The sequence below is a fragment of the Lactuca sativa genome, chromosome 3 (genome assembly GCF_002870075.4).
Source record: "Lactuca sativa cultivar Salinas chromosome 3, Lsat_Salinas_v11, whole genome shotgun sequence".
In the NCBI taxonomy this organism is placed as follows: Eukaryota; Viridiplantae; Streptophyta; class Magnoliopsida; order Asterales; family Asteraceae; genus Lactuca; species Lactuca sativa.
The window spans coordinates 283,385,304-283,398,759 of NC_056625.2; the positions used below are offsets into that span (position 1 = coordinate 283,385,304).

The window sequence follows — 13,456 nt, forward strand, 5'->3', positions numbered from 1 at the left end:
CATGACAGTCTTGATTCATATCTACTTCCAACATATGACCGACTGTGGATGGTTTGAATAACTTAGTCATTCCGGAAGAATAACCTAGTTTATTCTGGAAGTCAAAACATGCAAAATGAAACACAAGAATAATTGAATCCAATATGGTATCAAAACCAATGAACATAAATAAAACACCTTTTATTTATCACCATATGATTACACATTATTCATTGTATACTGTTTCAACTATCAACTTTATTCTTGAATTTAAAACAATAGTTGTCCCATGCTCCAAGCATGTACACTATGTTTTCTAAACAGTAGTCATGCCATACACCATGTATGCATACTATGTTTGTCTATGATCTTTACTTTGTGAAATAGATCAATTGAACATAACTCCAATGATCCTCTTTTCACAATCCCAAATCCTTACTGCAAATGCAAAAATTCCAAATTCATGCGATTTACTGAAATTTGTTAGATTCTGAACTTATATGCATTGATCCTCTTGTAATGATTATGCACAAAGTCACAAGGACTTGAAAACAAACATTACAAAGTATTCCAAAGGAGATCAATTCCTTGGAAACATCCTTCTTGCATTAAGTTTCCTTAATCTTACATAGATTGAAAATTCTAACTTTGAAACATTTCCAGATTCATTTTGACTATCACTTCTGAACAAGAGTTGCCTCCTTACAGATTATGTCAATATGGTCCTTCCAGAATTATCACTATACTTCCAACTGTCCTTGAGCACCCAATCTTTGGTAAACCTTAGATTGTCCTCGACAATTGATTAATCCTTTTAGTCATATCCAATTCTAGACCTTTTCCTTTCTTAATGCCCCAGACATTAGGAAAATTTTAGAAAGGATAAATATAGCACATGTAATCGATCCTATATCTGAAGCATATGGGACACGATTCATGATGTCTCACATAAATACTAAACAAGTCTTTTGCTGTAACATTTCCATTTCTATTTGCCAAGTTCTCATAATTCAGATTATGAAAAGGGATGCTGTAATCATAATCGAATTTTAGAACGCAAATAATGGACCCATATATAGAATTTTCTTATGTTGAGCCATTCCAACATGAAATTCATATATATATCCTTGACTAAATACGATTAAAACCTCAATCTAAGCTTTTATATTTGAGATGAAGTATAATTTCCTCTCCCTTAATTATAGCAAAACAACTCTTTCGCAATTGAAACTTTTGTTTTCTATAATTAACATTGCTAACTTGCAATACTTAGCATAATTATCATGCTCCCACTAACATGATGATTATTAGCATGACAGTTATGCTCCCACTAGCTTGGACATATACTCATAAATCAGCTGACTTTCTTACCAATGTTCAAATTTCTGATACTAGATTGTTTTGATAAAACTTTATCAAAATCATACACCTTCCCTTAGATAGCTCATAGGTGTGTCTAAACAATTATAAGGAGAGATGCCGTAATCATAATGGTTAGACCTTTTTGCCACTTCTCATAAGTCCAGGTTAGTTTTCCGGTTAACCACACACGCTCCACTAACGACTTTGAGAATGCAAATAACGCAATTGCTATCTAGCTAAAATCTACTTAGTGAAAGTGTTTCCTCACCATCATTTTCATGAATCGGAGAGAAACTTTATGATACTTAGATTTTTATGGTGTATGAGTTCCTACCCATATGAATTTGTCAAAACCATAATCACAAGACAAGGATAATGGCAAATCCGAACTCATATGGATTGAACTCAATCTGAATTTCTTGCCACCTGGCAGCTCAAGGGCCTGCCATTGCTTCCAAGTTGTTGTGCAACCAATTGAGAACTCTAAAAACTCATATGCAAAGCCAACTTTAACTGGAATGGGCACATAATATGTCAACATGATAGGTTATAAACCTGAAGTCGTGTGCTAGTGAAGAACTTCAGGTTTTATTCTTGATTAGTTCTTGAGACATTCAAGACCTTTAAGACTCCCACTGTCCTCTTGACCTATAAAACTCCCTTGTCAAACATCCAAGAGATAGTGCGGATTCTAATCAAGACAAACACTTCACATAATTGGCCTTAGTTGGTCTTTGTTTTATCCAAAACATCACAACTTACCAATTTCAAATGTACAAGAGTAGGAAACTTTTACTCTTACATTTGACAAGTGTTTTAAACCTTCTTTAAGACATGTCACTCAAATTACAATCTTGGAGTATGACTCTAAGACTTATATTGGAACGAAGTATGACTCATCTTCTTGATTTAACCATTTCAACAATTCAAGATTCCTCGTCTTAGTCATAAGAATGCACTAAGATTTCCTTAGAGAACTAATTGTGCTATGGTTTCTTAATCATTAAGATGATCACAAAACTGATACTAAAGTACTCTCCCATCTTTTTAAATTTGAGAAACTTTTATCCTTCTGCCTAATTTGATTTTTCTTATTCTCTCTGCCATACATTGGAACCTTTTCCAATGTTTCAGAGATACACCTAAGCCTGTAAGTATAATCATATTTACTAAGCTTTAGTAAACCATGACGAATAGTCTTATCAATCTTTTGTGGTGGACTTGACCAGTGCACAAGAATGTGTACTCGATCCCTTAATCCTTCACTTAACTCACACATCCATGTGAACAAGTAGTTAGTCTTAATTTTTTTCAATGCTCGAAAGTTCTCATTCATCATGCTATACAACTTGCATGATTCCAAGTTTCTATCCAACAGAAACTTGGGTGATGAGAATCTTTCTTTATTTGGTAAATTTAGACACTACCACAAATGAAAGAATCAAATTCACTTTCCAATATTGCTATCAGTGGAATCTTATAAGCAACGACTTTTCACAAATGCCATTGTAAGGATACTTAAAATAAATAAAATCAAAACCTTTTTCTTTTATTTTAAAACTTTGCGGAAAACTTATCCTTACAATCCATATGAAGACCTTGTTGTTATCTATTCTTAAGCAATATAAATATCATAACTCTTAAGTAATAGCCCAAAATTCTGATCACCGAACCATGCGATTGAAATCCATATTCATGATCAGAATCAACATGCACTTAAGAGTTAGACAATGGACTTTACCTGAAGTAGAGCCAAACTTATTGACTTTAACATCCTTAGGTAAATTTGGCAGCTTCACAACCAATGCCCCTTCCTTTGGCAATAGTTACCTATGGACCCTTGATAATGGGACTATCTCAGACTTAGCCTCTCTCTTTACCATTTGGTCAACCGAGTCAACTATGGCCGATCCCTTTCCATTGGAAAGAGAAAGCTTTACTGGATATCCAATGTCATTATTGTCAATGTCCACAAGTTTTAGGAAGTTGATCTTAGCAAATAGATAAGATCATTAAGGGTCTTGTCATAGTCTGTTTCATAGGATTCCCATAGGAACTCACTATGTGACTTAAAAAGTAGTTGAGGCACCAACTTTCTCAACACTTTGACACCCAACTCTCCCGGCTTGTCAATACGTGACTACATCTCCAAGATGTGATCACACATAGACCTTTGCTTGCCAATAGGGCTTGAGTGACCTTAAAATTTTCAAGAACTTGTAGGTTAGGGAGAATAATTGGAGTAGGTGAAAGAAGTATGATTTCCATGGGACATCATCTTCATTTAGGAAAGCTTGTTTCAAGAGATTTAGGAAGATCATAAATGTCTAAACCAGACATCTTTTTGGGAGATATTCAAGATAGTTGATTTAAAGTCCTTAATATGACACCCAATATGAAATATTAAGGTCAGGACCCAACAAACTATTTTTTAACTTAGAAGAGGGATGTCGTAATCCAAGCTATAAAATATTCGAAGGTAGGTGAATGACGATTCACCAATTTCGACCAAGATAAACGAAATGTATTATTAGGTTTTAATTGGTTTTTGAAACTCCTAGATCTTTGAGATTCATTGAACTTTTCAATGGCATGTTTCAATCTCGAGTGTGCCCTTCAGGTTTTGTGACTGGGATGCCGAGGATCACAAAACAAGGTGTGAAGTAACCATGCAAATTACTTGGTACCCTTAAGTGTCTACCCCTCAATCGATTTGCCGGTTAACTACACATGCTCCATCGATACTATGATAAACATTAAGTTACCCTTTGCCTACCTTGTTAAATACGAGTTAGTGTGCCGGTTAACTATACACGCTCCACTAACCGACTTAAACAAAGTGCAATGTGTAATTTCATGGATTAGCACCTTATTAACATTTTCCTAAGTAACTAAGATTGGGTATTTCTAAGAGTTTACCTACTTAGTATTTATCATTAATACTTTTATTGAAGGGAGAATTCTAGTCCTTGTCTTACCCATTTGGCTAACGACCCTCCACCGGTCAAGGAAGCGGTGGGTGAGAGTGGACACCCATTAAACTGCCATTTTATAGGCAGTAACCTTATACACCCCCCCCCCCCCCCCCCCCTTTATAGAACGACTTCGTGAATGAGGCCTACTAACGATAAGAGTGACTTTACTCTTATACATATATATATATATATATATATATATATATATATATATATATATATATATATATTATTAACTTATAATATTATAAAGTATAAGGGTTGAATTTTAACTTTTAAAATTTAAGGGCTAACTTGGAATTAAAGTATTCATGGGGAAAACTTTACAAATTCCAAAACTTGAGGGCAAGTTTTGAAACTATTCAAAACTCTTGGATTTTCATAACTTATGAGTTTAATTAAAGTTTTAAAAACTTTAATGAAGTGACTCTTGAACATCCATAACTTGAGGACAAGTTATGGAGTCATAAAACAATTTAATGAGGAAAAAAGACTCTTCATTTTGTAGCCTATGACAACTATTATGAGTTTTAAGATTCATAAATGTGACTTATAAGTTACATAAACACATTTTATGAACTTCTTTTAGATTAATTTGGATTAAAACCAACTATCACATAATTTTATTCATTAATCTAAATTCACTCATAAAACAAGGTAACACAAAAAACTTTTGGTAATCCATACCTTATTATTAAGTTATGGAATCCTTTAAAACATTAACACCAAATTTTGTAACTACATAAAAACATTGAATCAATTTTTTTTTAAAACCTTTTCATAACCATAACTTATGGAGGTTTCAAAAAATAAAACTCTTTAGATCAAACTTTTAAAACTAATAAAATAATCATATCATTTTATCTTTTATTAAATTTGACCTAATTCAACTCATAAAGCAAATTATTCAAATTTTACAAATAATTAGTTTTTCACAAGAACAAGTAATTATCTTAAAATTTGACAAACTTCATGTTTTCTTTTCCTTTTTTTTCAACTTTGAAAATAAAATATTTGCATCAATATAACAGAAAACAACCCGTGGCTCTGATACCACTGTTAGGTTTTGAGCATTCTAACACTCCTAAGTGTACATGCAACCCTAAATACCTTGGATCTATGTTTTCTCTATTATACATGCAAATATGAACTTCCAAGGTATTATCCTAATCTAGCATACAAAACAATGAATATAACAAGATAGAATACATACCACTTTGATGTAGAAAGTCTTCATGAAGCTTGAGTGCCTAGTGCCCCAAGTGTGACACCTCAAATGGTTCACAAAACACCAAATACACTTGGAATAACTTGAGAGAAACTTGAACACTCCTTGAAATTGTCTAGCCCTCACACTCACACATAGTGCATGATTTGTTGAGCCATGGGATTCTTTTATATGGTGGCTATTAGGGTTACACCATGTAACTCATGACTTTACCCATTCCTTATGCTCCATGGATTTTAACTTCCATGGAGGATCCATGGGTCACCCCATGGACTTAGTCCAACATAAGGAATATTGGATCAGAAGCCCACATATATAAGAATGAATGATTTACACAATCAACCCATATATTTAATTAGTCTCCTTTTGATCACTTAATTAATTCCAAATTAATTCTTGATCAATACTAATTAAATAACCTTATTAATAAATTAGAACTTATAATATATTAAAAAAAACCTTAAGTTTTATTTCTCTCATTTTAGTCTATCCAAATGCATGATGCCATGCAACCCAAATGGACCATGTCAGGTCGGGTCAACTCTTACAAATTATAGTTATGGACTTAGACATTAATCCAACAGTAAGGATCGCACGTCTTGGAAACTGGACATCAGCAGAAAATGCCTTATTTCTTTGATGTACTCTAGCAACTTGACCAATGTCTAAATGGTTTAAGACACTTCTATGTAAATATACTTCCCAACTGTAACCTCTCTCCTACTAACGTACCCCACACTTATCTTGAATTGTGGGTTTCAACTCACGACTCTAAGCTTCCTTGACTCGACTAGACACGAATCTAGAGTTAACCTTATATGCTCCTTAGAATTCCAATGCTAATCTGAAAAATGGAACAACCCAAAAGAAATAAAAGAGTAACATCATCGTTCAAGAAAGTTTTACATTACAATCCAAATTTAAACATAAATAACTACTTAAAAACAAAACAAAATAAAAGAAAAGGAAATAAAATCAATTATCATCTCCTTGGTCCTGCGCTCCACTTGGTCCTGCCCCGTCATTTTGCGGAAGCCATAGCTCCTCCCATGTCAGAAAATAAGGATATTGTGGTGGCATATAAGGTGGTCGGGTCACACCCAAATGCGAATAAATACCCTCAGTAAGTTGGGTATGATAAATGGCATGCCCCCGTAGATTATCCAAATAAGTTCCCACCCGACTCTGAAAAGGGTCGGTGGGTACTCCCTGCACATACTATGAAGCAGCACGCTCTCTCTCAACTTCACCTCTAGCTCGCACATTCCGACGCCACGGTCTGGCTGGTGGTTGCTGCCCTGGCTGCGCCTCCTCTTGCTTGTCATCTATCGGCGGTATAACAAAACGATCCCCAACATTCACTACCGCTCGCATAACTCCCAAGACTATAATGGTCAAGTCGGTGTCCGGGAATCGAATAAGATTCCTCACAAAGTCATGGGTCAAAATATTATATGACCTAGCAAGGCGAGTAACCAAATGCCCCCCCCCCCCCCCCCCCCGGTAATCGGGCTCCCGAGCCTAGAATTGGCCGCTTTCTTCCCCATGAACCTCGCCAACATATACGGTAAATCACAACAAACTCCCGGGGTAATAAGAGTCCATAAATAAAACAAATTCTGAATGGGGACTTTATCACCATGATGCTTGTGATTTATTGAAAAAGTGATCAAGCGATGTAACAATCGGAAAACAGGATTCCGAATTTGGGACTCACTCGAGTCACGAGTATTGTACTCATGGCTAGAAATGCTCCTCCAGAACTGAATATCCAAAACCCCGGTATTAAAATTCCGAACGCATCCAAGCAAGAACGGTATGAAAAACGGAGATTGAGTCTCCACTTTGGTATAAAGCCCCATACGCCAAGCGAATTCCCGAAGACTACACTCTCTATAAACACCACCCAAACGAACCACAAGTGCCCGGTTGTAGGTAAAATCAATAGTGCGTTCCTCGAAGCATACGGTAGAGAAAAACTCCACCGATAATTCCCGGTATACGAGTTCTTGAATGGAAAACAAATTCCTCCACACGTGACAAGTGAAAGAAAATTGGTCCCCTTCGTATGTTTTCGACCAATAGCGTGCCAACTCAGCGACCATTCCCACTCGACCGAGCCATCCGCAATCGATAATTAGGGCTATCGCAAACTCCCTATTGTACAGCCATCCCAGCCGATTCTCGTAAGTAGTTAACAATGGTCGGGGAATATTTTGAGGAAACTGATATAAGGGATGTATACTTGCTACATCAATCAGGTTTTCCTCCTGTGGAATAGCTCTTCGTGGTCCCATTTCTGCATACAAAAGAAAACCAAAGCAGCAAACATCCAAAACATTAAAACAGATTAAATGGGTCTGCCAGAAGTCACGACATGGCCAGGATACGCCACATCGTGGGCTGCAGTCGCAAACAGCTTTTGGATCGGTAATTTTATATGCGATTTCTACCAAAATTAGTGCTTGGGGTTTGTTCCTATGGCCATTTACGGGACATGCAACCTAGAATTAACAACTAGATTCAACCAATTTCGTGAATTACGTAAACCCTAACCACGAAAATCTAAAATTATAACAACTAACTACAATTAACGAATAGAACACATACCAAGTAGAGTAAATTGACAAGATCTTGCAAGGAAATTGGAAATAGATTAAGAAATTGGTTGTGGGCTTTTGTTGTTCCCGTTCGTGTGGCAGTATCAAATGGAGAATGAGGATGTTGGTCAAAGGGTTTTAAGGAAATGTTCCCCCTTGACTTTTTAAAGGCCACGTCGTGGCTAGCTATGCCCACGTCGTGGACTTTAAATCTATCATCTGGTCCCGTGTTTTCATTTTTTATAAGGACATGGCTGGCTATGCCCACGTCGTGGAAACTGCCTGAGTGCAAAAAAATTAAAATCATACATTTTAATTATCTACTTTGCATCTCATTTATTAATTAAAGTTCCCCACAACTAATTCTTTACTAATTATCAGTTATTGGATGATGAGTTGATATCTTTCCTAATTAAAAGCTAAAGAAAATTAAAAAGAAAAGAAAATGCAAACCAAGATCGGGTTGCATCCTGAGAAGCGCTTCTTTTTCTTGGAGTCTTGAGCTGGACTCCGTGCCTTCTACGTTGAATCTTCTGAAGAGTACACCACCAAGATCTTTTGTTCCTTGAATCGCCTCTTGTAAGCTTGAACTCGCCTTTTATACGCCTTCTTTGAATTCTCCTTTTTATCTTTTCCCTCTTGTTCAAGCTTGCGTTTTGTGCCCTTGGTTTGTTCCTTGCACTCCATAATATCCTCCTTCTCTTTCACTACTGGCTTTGTCACTCTTGAAGTGACCTCCTCTTCATCACTTGTCATTTCCTCATCCTCTTTGCTCACCCAAGAAGGCGCGCTCTTGTAAGATATGACTTCAATCAAATATGGAACAGATGCCCTCGGTTTTGTTCTTTTGACTTGATGAACTGCCTTGATCTCTTCTTCCATAAGCTTTTTCCAGTTCATATAGTTCATTGTCTTCATTGATTGTGAACATCTCTTCTTGAACATGATCCTCTTGGAAGTCATTTTGTATTCCAAAAACTTCTTGTTCATCTCCAACCCTCAAAGTGAGCTTAAACTCATGAATATCAACAAGAGCTCCAACAGTGTTAAGCAATGGACGACCAAGGATTATTGGAACATCGGGATCTTCTTTCATATCCAAAACTACAAAGTCTATTTGAAATTTTTTTTTTTACCAATCTTCACCAAAATATCCTCCATGATGCCCCGGGGTTGTGTCACCGAACGATTTGCCATGTGAATCTTCATTTTTGTAGCCTTCATCTTCTGGATCTCCAATTTTTTATAAAATGAAAAAGGCATTAAATTAATGCTAACCCCAGAATCGGCTAAAGCATTAACCTTCATTTTATTCCCAAACTCACATGGAAGAGTGAGGCGTCCAGGATCCCCCATCTTTTCTGGTGTCTCTCCCAACACAACTTTTGAGGTTTGTTCACTTAGAACCACCTTTGACTGCTTCTTTAGTTGTCTTCGATTGTCTATCAAATCTTGCAGTAATTTCTGGTTCTCGGGAGTTTTGGATAAGGACTCAACAAAGGGAGTATGAATCGGGATCCCCTTCACATGCTTTACAAGCTCTAAATGCTCCTTCTCCAGTAGACTAAGTACAGCTCGGGTTGGAAATGGAAAAGGTGGCTGATAAGCTGGAACGGGTTCAAAGAATTTTTGATCAGACATGCGCCACGTCATGGCCAGAGGAGTGCCACATCGTGGCGAAGCTGGTTCAATAACTTTTTCACTTTCGAATTTTGACTTCTTAGGTATTGGATCGGGCTGCTATGGTTCTTCTTCCAATGCCTCCAGGAACTCAGAGATTGCTTCTTCTTCAGTATCGATGGCCATTACGTGAGATTGGGTCTTTACATCGGGATTCTTCGGGGACAGTTTTTCATTAACTAGAGTAGCTAGTTGACCAAATTGTACTTCAAGGTTATGGATGGAGGCTTGTTGATTCTTTATCAAAGTTTATTGTTCCATAATAGCAGAATCAGTGGCATCGTGTCTCTTTTCCGAAGCTTCCATAAACTTCATCAAAATAGTCTCTAGGTCGGGTTTCTTCTCGGTTGGTGGCTGCTCCTTCTGATAAAAGCCTCGGCCTGTCTGCCTATACTTCTCTTCTTTTTGCTTCTTATACTCTTCATATGGCAGCCACTCCTTCTTCAATGTCCTCCAGTCCTCATCAAATTTATCCCTACTAGAGTAGCACACTTGAGCTTTTCTGTTCCCAAACTCATCTACATTGCAGTCCTTGGTCAAGTGTGGATCGCTGCATCTTTCGCAACCCACTCTTATGGCATGTATTGACTGGTCCATTTGTGTTATCCTTCAATCCATATTATTCAGCATGGCCACTACAACTGCTGTTTCTTCAGTTTGGGCCCCTCCTCCGCCTTTGATTCCATCTTGCCTAGGGTTGTGGTATTCGCGAGAATGCTTCTCGAATTCTTCAATTAGCTCCTTGACCTCCCTTGGATTTTTCTTTGTCAAAGGTCCTTGAGAATCAAGGAATTGTCTTTTCATCACGTTGACCCCATCATAAAAGATTGACATCTCTTGTTGGACATTTAGATCATGCTGAGAGCAATTTCTGAGCAAGCCCTTGTACCGCTCCCATGCTTCGTATAATGACTCCCCCGGCTGTTGCTCAAAGTTGGCTATTGACTTCTTGAGTTTGGCTATCTTAGATGGCGGGCAAAACTCGTCCAGGAATTGCTCACGCATTTGAGCCCAAGTGGTGATTGTACCCGGTGGGAGTGCTTTTAACCACTCCTTAGCAGCTCCTTTGAAAGTGATGGGAAGCATCTTAAGCAAGACTGTGTTTCTTTTGACATTTGGGACATTGAAGTAATCCGCAATGTCACTGACTTCATCTAGATGCTTAAAAGCATCCTCATGATCTTTCCCGAAAAATGGGATGTCCTTCAGTGCAGTCAATATGTGTCCCTTCAGCTCGAATGTGGCAGTGGCAGGTATTGCGGGTTAGACTAAACCGAGACCCATATCTTCTCGGATCCGCTTCTTGTAAGCTCCCATGGACATTTCTTCAATTGCTGCCATCTCGTTCCTTGGCTCGTTCTTGGGTTCGCTCGTGTGTTCTTCAAATTCCGTCTCGGTATCGCTTTCGGACTCGGTTTGGACGGGCATATGATCCAAATGCTCAAGATTGCTCTTGTGTCTCGCGGATGAACTTGACGCTCCTGTCTTCTTTCCCGACTTCCTAGAAAAAGCTAACTTCAATTCTTGTAAGGGCGTCTTTTTCTTGTGAAGTGCAGACTCGGGATCTTCAAGTGGTGGCACCAAATGTGTGTTTGAGCTTCTGGTCATGAACTCCTACAACTTGCTAAAATAAAAACGTAAAACTGAACTAAAATAAGAAAAACTAACTAACAATTAAAAATCTAGTTTTTTAACTGTCCACGTCGTGGCAGGTATCTGGCCACGTCGTGGACTCTGTGACTGACAGAAAAATTTTATTTTGCTGAAAAATTAACTTTTGGTGGTTTTTACTCCACAAGAAGGATCGATTAATTTAATGCAAATAAATAAGCTAAAAACTAAGAAAAACTAAGTCGTTCCCCAGCAACAGCGCCAAAAACTTGATGTGCACAAAGAGTACTCACTAATTTTAATATTTATAACCTAACAAACTTAACTAACCATGCACTTATAGGCAGTGTACCTAGTCAGATTACAGTATAGCTTGGGTAAGTCGGGTGTCGATCATAGGGAACGGTGTTTCTAATTAATTTACTTATATTAAATTAACCTAATTATTAACAAGTTTAAAATGGGTTTTATCTGATTTTACAAGATCAGATGAACTTAAATCAGGGGGGAATACAAGCAAAAGTACGAGGAAACTTATACTCAAAACTTATTATTTCATATGTTCTAGTTACATATTCAGTATGCTTTTAACACTGAAATTCGTATTAACCAACCGTTTAACTTGCAGAGTTAGTTTTCAAACTAATTGCGAAACTCATTATAAAATGTTATATCTTATATTTCACAAAGGATTTCATGTCATTCATAAAACAGGATTTTCCGCATTATTACTTGTAAATTCGTTATTAGATCTTAAGATTGGAGACACGTCCTCTGAAACACTCCACAGAGATACGCGAGTGGAGGACCGCCCCTGTAACCAGAATCTCCTAGAAGGAGAGCGTGACTTGAGTGTATAGATCTATGCGGGGCTGACTACCCCACACCTTGTTGCTAGCTACAGTGGGACCGGTAGGTCTACGGGTGACAAAAGTCATAAAATGATAATGGACTTCTTATTGTCATATCTAGTCTATCATATGGTTATGGAACTCGGAAACTTAAATAATGGAGATTTACTTTTAAGTAACAAAGAACTTAGTAAATTAATACCCTTAGGAAATTATTTTACAACTTACTTATTAGTTTTATATACGTGTTAAAACTAATGTACTTTTCAAGGATAACCAGGCTTTCAGGATACTTCACTTAAACGCTACATGTATGGTAGATACTTGTACACTTCATTCCAAATCGATAACCAACCACCAACTTTTAAGGAAAATAAGGGTTTCTCCTAGGATAACTTAACTTTTCTTAATCAGGCTGTTTGACCAATGGATAACTAAAGTACTCTTATAAGAAAATTTGGGATTTTCTTGGATAACAACTTTTTCATGAAACCAAAGGAAAACTGATTCTTTCACCAGAAACAAACCGCTTATGAACTCACCAGCTTTATGGTGATATTTTTACAACTGCTTGTATTCTCAGGTTCCCGTTAGACATGTATCCCACGTTCTTTTGGAGAAGACGGACCGTATAGAAGTCACGTCTTTACTTTTGTTATATTGATGTATATATATATATATAACATGTATTACCTTGCTTTCAAACAAATGTAAATATTTCTATGTAATGTAATGTTTTGTGTTTACTATGCTTGCTATGTACATTGGTTGTGATACTTTACATGACGTCCTCCACCTTGGAATGTTTCCAGCATCGGTTTTGGGGTGTGACACATTCTTTGGCTGATAAGTTCAAAGTTGAATGTCGTTTTGATATCCGGGGTGACTTCTGTTCGGAAAATCAGATCCAAAAATTGTTGGTTTTATTGTTCGGTGAACATGAAGCCACTTGATTGGTTGGTGTGTGTGTATTTCTTGTGGGAGCAAGAAAAAATATTTTCTGAGGAAATCTACAATGCATGTTGTATATAAATAGGAAAAACCTAGACAAAATTAGGGATGTATTTGGAGGGGACTTCCTGGTCATTTTTTGGAGTTAATAAAAGATATTATATTTGTTGTAATAAAATGTTCTATCTTATTCTTTTTCTCAAAAAATGATAAAGATAA

The 13,456-nt window shown here is 37.0% G+C and overlaps 1 non-coding gene across 1 annotated transcript; it reads left to right on the forward strand.

Moving 5' to 3' along the window:
* The first annotated feature begins 10,674 nt into the window (after nt 1–10,674).
* Nucleotides 10,675–10,781, forward strand: LOC111882467 (small nucleolar RNA R71). Its single transcript, XR_002847159.1, has one exon. It is a non-coding gene; the product is annotated as a small nucleolar RNA R71 (small nucleolar RNA).
* The last annotated feature ends 2,675 nt before the right edge of the window (nt 10,782–13,456 follow it).